Raw genomic sequence first — 13390 nt, forward strand, 5'->3', positions numbered from 1 at the left:
AGGGTGGGGTTCAAGGCTTTTGTGCTGGACAGCCCCAGACCTGAAGTTTTTTGGATGAGCCGGCTGCCACCAGAGACAAGCTGAAGAGTGATATGTGACTGGGGCATATTTGCCTGTGCAACTGAGAGAGACCACAACCAGGTCCTCAAGATGCATCACCTGCATTGTATCTTACAAACCCTTTTAGTAAATATTCCCTAAAGAAGAACATATATTCCAAGGAGGTGCATGGTAAAGCCTGGCCTGCCCCTCACAGGCTGCTCTGGCATGGCTGACTCTGGGTACTGATGCATTACCCCCCCTTGAACACGGCAAGCAATGATTTGTCTTGACCTTTAGAATCAATGAACTTTAGAAAACCTGTACATATTCTCTGCCACTGCAGAACTGTAAGTGAGTATCATTTGGACTGGAGGCCTGTCTGAATTTGTCATTCTAAATGGCTCACAACAGAAATTTCTTGGCTGAAGAATTTGTTGAAAACCAGTTCAGCGAGCGAGTGAGAGACACTATTGCTTTGTCATGGTATCTCTGCCCTGGCATGTTGTGTGGCCTTCATGAATGCAGTAATCCTCCCTCTCTCCTCATTTGTTAAAGAAGAAAGATGCCTGACTCAGTATTTCTCAGTGATGGAAGTTACTATTTTTTGCCTTGTTTCCAAGAGCAGTGTTGTTTTAATGCTGCTGGAGAACACAAGCAGATGCTGAGGCTTTGCAGAGCAGTTGCAGAAACAATCTGTGACTCACAGATTTTACATACTCTAAATGCTGCAAGTGTACCCTGTTTAAGGTGGCGGGGTGGCACTGCCCTCCTGGGGTATGGGGACCCCCAGGTCTTGCCTGGGTCGGAGGCAGCAATGGGCTTCAGCCAGGGCAGAAGGCAGAGACAGGTCTGAGAGTGCAGAGCACCTGGCATCTGAAGGTAACAAAACTGGCCAACACAAGCCCTTCTTTTCTTTCTAAAAGCTTGCTCGTGCACTAATGAAAACAGCATAACAAAAAATGCTTCATTTTCCCAGCTGCTAAGTGTGGCAGATACAGGCTAACACAGGCCCTCAAAGAGTGCCATGCTTAATAACTATGAATTCCTTTCAAGAATAGCTAATACATTGCTAAATATTACTCTATTAACCTCAGCACAGCATCTTAACACTCATCCATAGTCCAGCTGAAAGCCTAACCTTTGCTTTAATAAAGTAACAAAATCCACTCTTCTGGGTCTTCAATAATTAAAAAACGAATCAGAAGAGCCCCCTTTCTCCTTCTGTTTGTGGTTTCCCAAACTCCCGGGTCTGACCCTTCCCAGGAAGAGACAGAGGCACTTTAAGAGGAATGAAATCACCCCGGAAAAACTGCATCCTTCCGAGTGGTGCCAGCAGAAAAAGAGAGATAAAAATGAGAGGAGAGAAGAGGAGGAAAACAGCAGTTAAAGTGATCTGGTGACCAAACCAACACTGTACACAGGGTCACTTACTGCTGTGAAAAAGGCAGCTATTCCAGAAAGCTGGAAACCCAAGGAGCACAGAAGGGAATCCCTCACACTGAGCAAGAAAGCCTGGGGCTCCTGCAGCCATGGGGCACTGCCCCACTGCCCAGTGCCGGGCTTTATGGCACAGGGCAATAATTACGGTCACTGAGCAATTACAGCCTTCTTCCTTCCAGCCCAGGTGTACAAGCTGCCATGCTCTGTCTGCCCACAGGGCACAGCACAGCTCCCTGCCACCGCTCACAGCCTGTGGGTTTGGCACGAAAGTGGCAAACCCTCCCAGCTATGCATCCCCGCTGCCACATACTCGGCTGGGAAAACCATGCAAAGCTGCTCTGACCTGCCACCTTGCACAGCTCCCCTGCAGTGGGGTGCCTGCTGCCAGTGTACCCCCCTACCAGGGTGCCTGCTGCCCATGTACCCCTTTACTGGGGTGTGTATCCCCTTACTGGGGTGCTTGCTGCCCCTGCATCCCAAACCCGCTCCCCTGCCCAGGGAAAGCATGCAGTATGAGCAGGCTGCACGGGGATGGACCAAGCAGACATCTCATAGGCAGCATTTCCAAGCCTGAGGCATCCACGCCTGACAGCTAACCCTGAGGACAAAGGCCAGAAAAGAGGCAGAAAAGGGCTTTCTGCACAAAGTGCTTTGCAGGGTGGGGGAGATGAGATAGCTGCTGTGCCCAGGGTCCAGCCCCAGCCGTGGCTCCGTGCTGCTGATTCACAAGGTGACATCCAAAACCCTTGTGTCCCCTTCAGACTTATTTCTGGACTGTTGTTGTCCTCTCTGAGTTGTCTTCCCAAAGATTTGCACTTTGCCCACAATGGTCTAGACACACAGTTCATAAATGACTCACGACTTGCTTGTGCTCATAAAGTCTGGCCTTGCTTCTGGCTCTTAATTTAGATCTTTGCTTCAAGAGTTGAAATCTGGGTGTCAGCCTTGACCTTGGATCTGTTCTTCCCACGCCTCTGGAGTTAGTAAATCTGCCTGTCCCACCTGCAGACAAGCCTTGCCAGCACTCGCCTGTGCAGGGACCTTATTTCTGCAGAAAGCCTGAGCTCGCCAGCAGCACCTCCCAGAGCAGCTCTCACTGCTGCCCTAAGACCACTATCGGACACCTTGGCAGGACGGTTTCTCCTCCAGAGATATCCTCAGGCATCACCAGTACTGCTCTGGGACAACCTCCTGGTGCCCAGTGCTGCCCATGCCCTTCCTCACCGCACTCACACCTCCTCCTCCTCTGCCCATGTGTCCCTCTGCATGGGCAGAGTGGCAGGGCCAGGCGTGATCTCCTGGCACTGCAAGACAGTGCTCTTCTGCCCATCAGGGCCCTTCCCTGGGTCCTGCGAGAGGCACTGACCACCCTGAGGTGCATCAGCCCTGGTGGTGGCCCGTACAAGGTGACAGTTGCCCATACAGGTGCCAACCCCACCCTAGGGTCTGCCAGCTGCAAGTCGTCCTTTGGGACACAGTCACCCTCATTTGCTCGGGTGGCCCCCAAATTGCACGCTGAGCCTGTCTGATCTGTGCTCAGGTCAGAGAAAAAGAGCAGGAGCCCAGACCAAGTTATTTCACTGTTTGCTCTGATCCCGCACTGCCTGGGCAGACAGGAGGGGGAGATCTTTACCGTGACAAATCTCAGCGAGGGATCAGAAGATGAACTCCAGATCTAAACCGTTTGCATTTACCAGAGACCCTGCAGCCACAAACCCCCTGAAACTTGTGCCAGTCACCAGAGCTCGGTGCTGGATGACCTGGCTGCTTTCTACACATCTCCCCTGCCACATGCTGCCTGGGACAAAGGCATGCATGCAGCTGTGAGCACAGGCAGCCTTTTGCATCCCTGCAATATCCAAGCAGGAGACAGACCACCTTGTTGCCTCTGTGCATTTCCAAACTGCCCCTGGACCTCGCACAGGGCCGTTCCCACAGCCTCCCCAAAGCTGCCCTGCCTTTCACCCACTCCTCCGATCATTCTTTTTTTTCCCCAGAGAGGTCATTTGTTAATTTTCTAACAGCTGCACATCCTCACAGGGCATGTTTATGTATACAGAGGAATACTACTCAACTGGGTACATTTTCCACTGGAATTTCCATCCCCCTTTATATCTGTGTTTCAATTGCAGGTCAACTCATGGACATAAAATGCAAGTATTTAACACCAAGTAAATCACCCTCCCTTCCCCTTCCTTAATATTCCCTTTGCTGCGGGGTGTTCTAAAAAACTTTCAACTGATGGCAAGAGTTTACTAACTGGCAAACTCTAAATGGGGGTTTTGTAGTTTACACCTAACCCGATGTGGACACAATTCTGTGCGGTTGCCGCAGGAACCACAGCGAGTGGTGCAGGCAGTCAGGGGATGCTCTTTTACTCCCTGGGGACCCTGCACCCCAGCGTGGGGGCTGAATGTGCGGCTCCCAAGTAAGAAACGGATAAAAACCCATCAGGGTTCTGGCTATGGCATCCCCAGCTGGGCAAGCAGGGATGGCAGCTGCTCTTCCCCAAGCCATGGAGCTGGCACAGTGCGGTGCAGTCCCTGCTCCTGAGCTGCATCCCTCGCCCCTCTCCAGGCTGGGGGCTGCATGCCCAAGGCTGCTGCAAGTGGCTGCTTTTGGGGTGCGGAGCCGGAGCTTACCTCGGGGCTCACTGACCAGCTCCTGCTGCCTGTGGCAGGCAGCTGGCAGCATCAGGCGTTTGGGGGGATGTTATTGTGTGAGCACAGCTTGGATCAACCCTTTCCTGCCCATGTCGCTCTGTGAATAGGGGATGCTTGTGCCCTAAGACCAGCCAGGTTTCAAAGGGGAAAGTTGCACATAGAGGGGTGCATTTACATAATTTTTAAAAAATTCAGCTGAGCTAGGACAAATGTCTTATGAACTGTGCTGGGAAGGAGACACCCCATAAACATGTGAAACATTAACATCAACACGCAGAGTCCCTGCAGGCAGATTACTACAGCCTGCTCCTGGCACTCTGGTTATTCCCAGCCTGTAAAGCAGCCCCGTGTCCCGGCACCACTGCAGCACAGCCCGGATGGCAATGCTCGCATCCCATGGGAACCGCAAGGCTGCCTTTTTTATCCTAGATTTTTTTGATGTAGTTTGGCTTTTTTTTCCAATTAGATGATCCAGGGCATCTTTCTGGCTCCTATTGTGTCTAGCATCCTCAGCTGCATCCCTGTGGGCCAGCCTGATCCCATAGATTTCCCCCAAACCAGCTGTGAAAACACCAGGCACGACAAACATCCCCATGTCTCTAGACTGCCCACTCAGGAGCTGGAAATAAACAGCGTGGGTGTCACCTCTGCAGACAGTGCTCTGCTACAGCAGCTGAGTCTCATCAGGTAGTTAAAACTGCAGACTTCTCTGCTGCAATGTGCTTTTTATGGTTGGTTGTTGTTTATGGACGTCAGAAAGGGTAGAATAGCCTTCAAAAAATACCCCCTTGCCCCTGAGAGTACCATTATGGAAACCCGCAGCAGTGTCTGAGGCAGGGCAGTGTTTTCCTTGGAGCAGTGCAGAAGCGGCTGCCTGCTCCTGCCTGCTGACATGCAGCTTGCGGTCACACTGCCTTCTTCACAGGTGTCACAGCAAGGACCAAATTGGTGCCCACCTCTTTATGGATGCACGTGCCCCTTTCTGGGACAGGGAGGACCAGAATTAGGGCTGTATCTTCTACCAAGGTCTGGCACATCCCGGCATGGGATTCATGCTCCTTTCTAGGCTGCAAATGAGGGTGACAAATAGCAGTGTCCGTGGGCCTCCAGAGTCACCCGCTGCCTGGAACTGACAGCTTCCCAATTTTTGCCTGAAGACAAAGAAGTGACCCATCTGGCTCTACAGACAGCAAGAGGTGGAGATGCACAGCTTCTCTCACTAGCTTACTCCAGTGGCTAGTTATCCACCGCTAATTATTCCAGGGTTTTTTGCTGACCCGCTCATCTGCACTTACCAATATTCAGCTTTGAGCTTCTCTTGCTCCAGTCTTACACTTGAAACTCTCCTTGCATGCTCTTATGCGCTGCAGTTTTACACGGGAAGGCATTTTCTCCAGCCCTAAAGTTACACAGATAAGAAAATTATTATTTATTGGACGATTTTCCTGGTAATAGCAATTACAATCTCAAGCTTTTGTCACACTGTTAAGTTACTGAGAAACAGTGTGCACAGGAAAACACAGCCCAAGCTGTCTCCTCAGGCAGCTCAGAGAAAAAAACCAGAAGTTTGCATCCATAGCTACTAGGTACTAAATTTAAAATAAGATCTTGAGCAGCAGAATTAAGAACAGAATTCTTCCAGCCAGTTTTTCTTAGAACTTAACAAGACAAGCTATATAGTCCTTATACAAATATTTCAGAATGAATGTAATTAACTCCCTGCCCATTTTCAGCATAGTAAATCACTGCTGAGCTTACGGTAAACCCAAAACCCAAGTGATTTTCCTTGGAACAACCAAGACTGAGATTATGCTGGAGGAAGCTCGATTTCTGAGTGATGATATGTCTACTGATGGTTAACCATGAGGATGGATGTGGGGTTTCACTTGGCCTAGAGATGAAACCCTCAATTCCAACATCCTCTTCTGCTTTGGGGAACAACATGGCATAAAGTCTGAACCCAAACTCATATCCCAGTTTTGAAGCTTGAGCCAACCCTTGATTGAACTTGGCCACCCTTCAGAGGGCCAGCTGCAAGAAGTGTTGCATCTGACACCATGTGAAAATTCCTACTTTTAGGTCCCAATTTGAGCTTCATGCCTTATTAGCAACAGCATACTGAGATTTCGGACCCATCTGAGTGCTGAGAGATTGGCATGGCCTTGTGGCTGAGAGAGGGTGACCAGGCATGTACCTGAAATGGGACCATCAGCAGGAGGTTTTGCTTGGGGTGGGACCAGAGGGCTCAGATGGGACATGCTGCAAAGAGGAGAAACAGATCAGCCCCTGGGCATAAGAGCTTTATTGCACAGAATAAAATTTTGGGGCTAGTCTGTCATGTGGCATCAGCCGCTGGTTTCACCAGGCAGAGCCAGCATGCAAACAGAGTAGCTCTCCACTGCAAGCAGCTTCACGTTTGCATCTCCCATATCAAAATGCTCCAAGAGGCAGAGAGAAGGGAGGAGAGGTGGAGAAAAGCACCCATAACCAGAACAGGAAAACAAAACCATGAGAAGCCAGCCTGTGGCCAGGATCGGTGGTGGCTGGCACTGTCATCCATCTGTCCATCCATCTGTGGGCACATGGGGCAGGAGCTGGTGGCTGCGGGTAGGAGCCACACCTACAGCGCGAGCCCAGACAGCCTGGGCACTCCCGCTTTGTGGTCTGACATTTTGCCCAGTGTCCTGCACAGACACTGGGGGTGGGTGGCAGGGGGGACAGTGACATTTGCAAGCCAGGTGAAGTGTCACCCAGCTTAACCTCCCTGCCTGCCAGGAACTGGGCAGTGGGTACTGAGCGGGGTGTAGATGGGGTGCCCGCTGCAGGGACCCCCTCCACACCTGGGGGCTGCTGAGCAAGGAGCCGAGGCAGAAGATTACATCACCATGGCCATGCCGAGTGCCCCCAGCCCAGAAGGATTTCCATCACAAAACATTTCAGCCATAATTGATTCATTTTTACAGCATCCCTTGTGGTTTCCACTCCTTCCAGATGCTTTTCCCCTGGAAATCAAAGCACAGGCAGACCCATGGAGGAGAGGTGCACACCCTGCAGCTAACCACCTGCTGGCTGGTAGCAAATATCCAAAACAAGGTGCCTGCACCCAGCATTGTCCCTGGGTCCTCAGCAGCCCAGAGCCATCCTTCTGGGGTGCCAGAGAGGAGACCATGAGGACGGTGCAACTTGTAACACGTTAGTGGTTGCTCCCAGCCAGTTCCATGTGCCGGCGCATCTCAGTCTGCACGAGGGAGGTGCTGGGAGGCAGCACTGCAGCAAAGCAGGGAGAAGGGACAATACTTTATGTTGGTCACAATGTGAGCCTGAGAGGGGGAAAGGGTGTTTGTAAAAGGTTGGCAATGCACACTATCTCCTGGAGGGAAAGGGAAGCCCTTGGAGTTACTCCACTAATTGCCTTTTGAGATTAGGACACTTCTTGCAGTGCTAGTGGGGCAGCAGAGCAAGACGTGCCCACAGTGAATCCCCTGGGATGAGGGGATAAACACTGGGTGCAGCTGCACCCCAGGCTGTCACCCCCCACCAGACCTGACACAATGGTCACGGCCACAGCTTTGGCCCTGCCAGCCCAACCCTGGAGCCACGGTCCTTGCTCAGACCCTGGTTCCCAGGGAAGAGCTGCAGCTCCAGTGCCAAGTGCTCTGCAGCGAAAGCATACGCCTGCGTTGGCCGGGCTGGCCTCACCAGCAAACACTGTGAATGAGGTCTTAAAATAAAGGTGAGCTCTCTGCCTGGGGAAGGAGGGAGCCAGGGACCAGGCGGTGGGGCCACAGCCACCCCTGCGCTCCTCCCAGTAATCCAGCAATTGCATTGCCTCTGCTGCAAAGCCCAGAGGTGTCCCCTCATCCCCTGGGTACAGTTCATCCTCTGCCCCATCCTTGGCTGGAGGCTGAGCTGTTGCGATTCTCCGTCCAATGTGTTCTTTCCGTAAAGCAGGTCCCACGCATCTGGCTTGCAATGGGACATGGCGCTTAGATCTCCTACATGAGGCAACGGGATTTGCTTCTGCAGCCAGTGTTACTCCTGTACATGTCTGTGGTCTTGGTCTGGACTCACAAAGGACACATGGGGCAAGACATTCCTGGCAAGGCTCCTGCTCTCAGGCTGGATTGAGTCCTGAGCTGGAACTGTAATTAAGTTAATCATCAGATTGCAAAAGGTGGGTGGGGAGGTGGGAGAAGCTGGAAGATAATTAGAAAGTGGATCATCGCTTTGTTTTCCCATCTCCCCATGGATGCCACCAGTTTGCTGAGATGTTGCACTGGATGTCCCAGCTTGATGAAGCGGCTAGGATGTCCCAGCCTCAAAGCCTCATGGAAGTCACGCGTGGCTTTGAAGCAAAACAGTCAGCTGTTGGCAGGCCCTCATGCAGGGAGGTCCTCACCCATGTGGCTCTTCCCCTGAGATGGGCACACATCCCCACACCCCTCTCTGCTGTGCAGAAAGATGAGACAGGAGAAAAATTAGGGCTAGGATGGCATAAAATGGCGAAATCCAGCCTGACTGAACTCACGTCCCTCCAGTGCAGTACAGAGGCAGCCTTGGGCTGGGCAGAGCTCCTTGCCGGCACCACAGCAGTGCCACAGCATCCGTCAGGGTCTGCCGAGGTGCGAGGGGTGCAGGGTTTGCTAACAAAAAGCCATTGTGACCTAACCAGAATGACTGTGTTTTCTGGTGGAGAGCAGATGATGACAGCAGGCATTAGTTAAATTAATTTCTACAGTCTTGGTCACACTTTATACCACATACTCCACTTATAAGGGGTAAAACCTGACTGATAAATATATTTTCATTAAGCAGTTAATCATATTGCTAGAGATAAAATCACCTTGCCATAAACACTGACTAGAAACAAGCCAATGCATTCTGCTGATTAACAAAAAATGATTTATTACATACTTATCATATGTTTTGCCTAATCATTTATTAAGTCCTTCTAAGAGGATCCATAGTCCAAAGAATTTGAGCCGTGCCTTGCACTGCCAGCCCTTCAAAGGGAAGGCAGAGCCCTTGCAGGCTGCCTATGCTGACGATAATCCCAGACTCACTGTGCTGCAGCTCCTGGAGCAACCGGTGCATGGGGAAACCTCTTGCTGATCTCTAATCCATTCCTGGGTGAGGAAATCCATCCCATGCAATGCATCACTAAAATTTACGATGAATAAAATCCCTGTTTATCTAAGAGATTTTTAGTCTGCATGTTAAGGTAGTTCTCAGTTGCCCTGAAGTGGTACCTGTCAGCCCACCACGCTAAGCAAGGGTTCTTCAGGAACCCCTCAGGACAGGCAATCATAGAATCGTTGTTTAGGTTGGGAAAGACCTTTAAGATCATATGAGTCCAACTATTAACCCAGTACTGCCAGGCCCACCACTAAACTATGGCCCTTAGTGCCACATCTACATGTCTGTTAAATCCCTCCAGGGATGGTGACTCCACCACAACCCTGGTTAACCTGTCCCAGTGTTGGACAACCCTTCTGGGGAAGAAATTGTTCCTAACATCCATCTAAACCTCCCCTGGCACAACTTGAGGCTGTTTCCCCTGGAGGAAAGCCAGAGTCTGAATTCCTTAAAAATATTCTACCTGTTCTGTTTTCCATTCCCGTATGCAGTGTCTCAACTGCCTGGGAAGCGCCTGCCCATTCCAGGTGGCTGCAGTCAAAAGGGGGAATAAGAAATGAGCACATCAAGAGGCAGTGCTGTCTGAGCACAGCTGAGTCACACACCCTGGAAGAAACATGATTTCTGCTTTAACGGAGAAAACAACACTTTCCAAAGTGAAACCAACTGGAGTGTTTCCAATGAATTCACCAGAGGCTGATTCAGGAGACACTGATGTCAGACAAAACCTTAAGAATCCTGGGTCTAGCTGGCTTCTCACCTGTTTGGAGTTTTCTGTATGATCTTCAGCTCATCATCTAAGTGATAGTTGTGATTAATTCCACTTTTTATCAACACGTCCACCTTGTTCTGAAGGGGTGCTTAACAGAGGCCATCCAGAACATTTTTTTCCAATCCTATATAAAGAATTGCATCCAAAGCCAAGGACAATTTTAACGTATTTGAGTCAACCTGAATTTTAACCCATAGTAGGTGAGATAATTCTGGTTTCCTCCGTGTCGTAGCTAGGTATTTTATACTTCAGGAAAAAAAAAAAAAATAGGCTCACCTTAGCTGGTCATGTCATGGTTGCAGGGCCCACCTGTGGGACAGAAGCATCATTTGGGCATCAGTGGTTGTGGAGAGGTTGTGCTGACAATCCAGCGTGCTCAGCTGTGGACACCACACTGAGGTCCACCAGCCTCTGGTGCAATGTGCTTTCATGAACATGCAAAATTCCTGCAACTGATCTCAAGAAAATGGATCTCTTCAAGTAAGGCAAGAGGAGTCTAAAGAAAAAGGAGCAGAGAGGAGGTGTTGGAGAGATGAACAGGGAAGAAAAACAGGCAGAGAAACTTTAGTAACACAGTAAGGGACTCTGTCTACTCACAGTTGTCACCGCACTGGTCCAGGTAACCTCTGCAGTCTCTGACCAGACAGCTCATTAAGTTACTAACGAGCATGACTGGTAGTGGAAGATGCTCATCTCCCAGCTGAGAAGCAACAGTTTGCCATCCTGGTGGTCTCCAGCTACTACGTGTGTACAGAGGGGTGGCCAGAAATGGTATGGGGTTAGTTCCCTGGAGAGCAGGGATCACTGCAGGAACAGTCCCCATGCAGAGGGACCTGACTGGAGTGTGGCCAGCTCTGCTGGGAGCCCCATGGAACCCAGCATGGCTCTTCCCCACTTGGCTTCTCTGCTGAGACTGCTACCAAAAAACTGGGGCACTAATGGTAGCAATGGGAGGTTAGTCTTAGCTGGCCATTAAATTTGTGCCACAGGAGCCACAGAAGAGCCATGAAAGTACTCTTGAAGCCACAAACAGCCTGGTCCTAGTGTGACCTGACAATCTAGACATGCAAAAAGATTTCGGACCATTAGCAACCCCCTAAGCTGCCAAACTCTCATCAACACCACAAGCAAAGGGGAGAAAAGTACTATCCAGTGAATTCTGCATTGATTTTAAAATGGAAGGGGAAAGGCCCTCACTCCTTTTTCCACGGCCCCCAGCACGAGCTGTTATTTTGCAGCTCACACAGAGTTTGCCTGGCAGTGTAACCAGTCCTCGATGTTCAGACTCAGATGCTTGCAGAGTTTGGGATTTCACATCAAAGCCACTGGTTTGGCTGCTGTAGCAGTCAGTGATAAAGTTTGGAACCAAACCCAAACTTCTCAGAATTTCACAGCTATTCTGGTCCTGTGCTGGGCTCGTCTCTCCTCGCTGCTGCAAGGGGCAACATGCTGCAGTGCTCCAGCCCACCAAAGTTCAGCAGGACCTGGTTAAAATTAATATTTGGGTTTAAAACTCTTTTTAAGTCCTTTTTATTCTTCAGAAAGCTATTTCTTATCTTTTGGGGTTCTCCTCCCGCAGCCCAGGAGGAAGAGCTGAGTGCCAGTGGGCTGCTGGCAGGTTCCTCAGCTCCCTGTGTCTGCACATAGAGCTAGGGCTACCCTGGAGCAGGGGCCCTGGCTCCAGCTCTCAGTGATGGTCATTCTCAGTGGTGGTTTCTTCTTAGGCAACACAGCACGGCGAAGCCCACAAAGAAGTGGGTGAGCATGTTATGCAGGAGTAGGAGGAAAGACGAGAGCCATGAACACAAACACTTGGACAAACACTCTCCAACTTGGGCTCCAGCTTACCATCCTAGTGCAACTGGCAGCGTCAACTGCTTGGCAGCAGCCACCCCCCCTCTTAGAGCAACCACCTCTTGGAATATTTTCCTTTCTTCACAGGGCACCAAATAACTGCTGGAGTGTGGTGCCTCTCAGCTTAGCATCTTGGAGATAGCTTTCTGTTCTGCTTTGAGCTATTGAATAATTTTGTTGGGCTTCTACCGAAAGAAATAAGGCCCTTTATGTTGTCTTTGGTTCAGGTTCTCTCTGTCATGCTTTTTAATTCCCATAAAAACCTAATGTGTTCCTGCCAAAAGTATAATAGTAGGGCCATGAGTGGTGGTGTGTATAAAGTATCAACTCCACGGTCAAAGAAGTATGAGAAAAGCAACAGTATTTAGGCAAGGAGAGACAACTGGAGTGGAAAATAGTGTTTATCCAGCTCCTCTTGTGGAGTCAAAGGCAGCTGGTGAACACTGCATTAATCCTAAAAATAGCAAAACACCCTTAAAGGAAATACATGAAAATGAAGAAGCCGTCGCCAGTCAAGCTGCTCTCTTAAAGGTATCCCTAGAAGCCCTTGAACGCACAGACCTTCAGGTGACCAAGGACAGCATCCCAGCCTGCTCCTCACTTGTGCTGGCTGCAGCTTTCAGTTTGCCAAGACCCTGATCTGAGCTTTTGGCTTTGGGATATTTGTTTCTCACTTCCATCTCATCAACCCAGGAGATTCCCAAGTGCCTTTTACCCTCAGATAAAGGTTCAAGAAAAGCTTTAGTTCCAGGGAATTACACAATGCCACTGATCTTGATTAATGCTCAGTAAAGCACTAAAGCCTTGTGTACCATGTTGAATGACTTGAAAGCTTTCGTTCAGCGAAATCTTGGCAGACAGTTGGCATTGAAAACTGAACAACCACAAGAAAAGATTTCAAAGCTATACTTAGTTAGTGTCTTGCCTGCTTTGGAAAGCCACCAGGCACCATAAAGCTGCTTGGCTCTTGTGGGTTGCTTCACCAACCTCATCACAGGATACCGGGGCTAGCCCGCGTTATCACTTGCAGAAAGCACTTCCCAAAAACCAGTCTGTGTCAAAGGAGGAATCTGTGAAACTTTGCAGCTTCCAAACAGGCACAGTCTGAACGCACCAGTGCTGAGAGGGACGCGGCTTATGTGAGATTCAGGGGCAAGGGCATCGAGAGAGGCGGTTGTAAAACTTGGTCTGACTCTCTGGGGAAAAAGTTGATACTTTGGGCTTATCAAATAGCTCCAGAGCAAAAGCGAGCTTTGGGGAGGTGCATGGTATTATGGTGAGGAACTGGCCAAGGGACAAGTTTTGAACCTAGATGAGAACTAAAACAGCCTTCAGTGCAAAACAACATATAGCTGAGGAGGCGCTGGGTTGGTAAAATAACACTTGGTAGGCGTCGGTCCAGCAAACGTGACTTAAGATGAAAATAGTTCTGGAGAGAGGGCAGCGGGGAAAAGTTTAAAATAATTTGTACCTGCATTTTGAC

General features: G+C 49.9%; 2 protein-coding genes across 6 annotated transcripts in view; one reads left to right on the forward strand and one right to left on the reverse strand.

Annotated features, from left to right (window-relative positions):
- Positions 1 to 13390, reverse strand: part of ARHGAP26 (Rho GTPase activating protein 26) — a 211390-nt gene that overhangs the window by 189729 nt on the left and 8271 nt on the right. Inside the window, exons 3-5 of one of the 2 annotated variants that reach the window (XM_056348079.1) lie at positions 10330 to 10549; positions 6340 to 6404; positions 5441 to 5544 (exon numbers count right to left, since the gene is read on the reverse strand). The gene's annotated coding sequence lies outside the window, so the exon portion shown is untranslated. The remainder of the gene's footprint in view (positions 1 to 5440; positions 5545 to 6339; positions 6405 to 10329; positions 10550 to 13390) is intronic. The other variant, XM_056348080.1, reaches the window with a different exon arrangement.
- FGF1 (fibroblast growth factor 1) overlaps positions 1 to 13390 on the forward strand; it is a 31965-nt gene that overhangs the window by 8418 nt on the left and 10157 nt on the right. The window lies entirely within an intron of this gene.

This window comes from Falco biarmicus, chromosome 8, assembly GCF_023638135.1.
Source record: "Falco biarmicus isolate bFalBia1 chromosome 8, bFalBia1.pri, whole genome shotgun sequence".
NCBI classification, from domain to species: domain Eukaryota; kingdom Metazoa; phylum Chordata; class Aves; order Falconiformes; family Falconidae; genus Falco; species Falco biarmicus.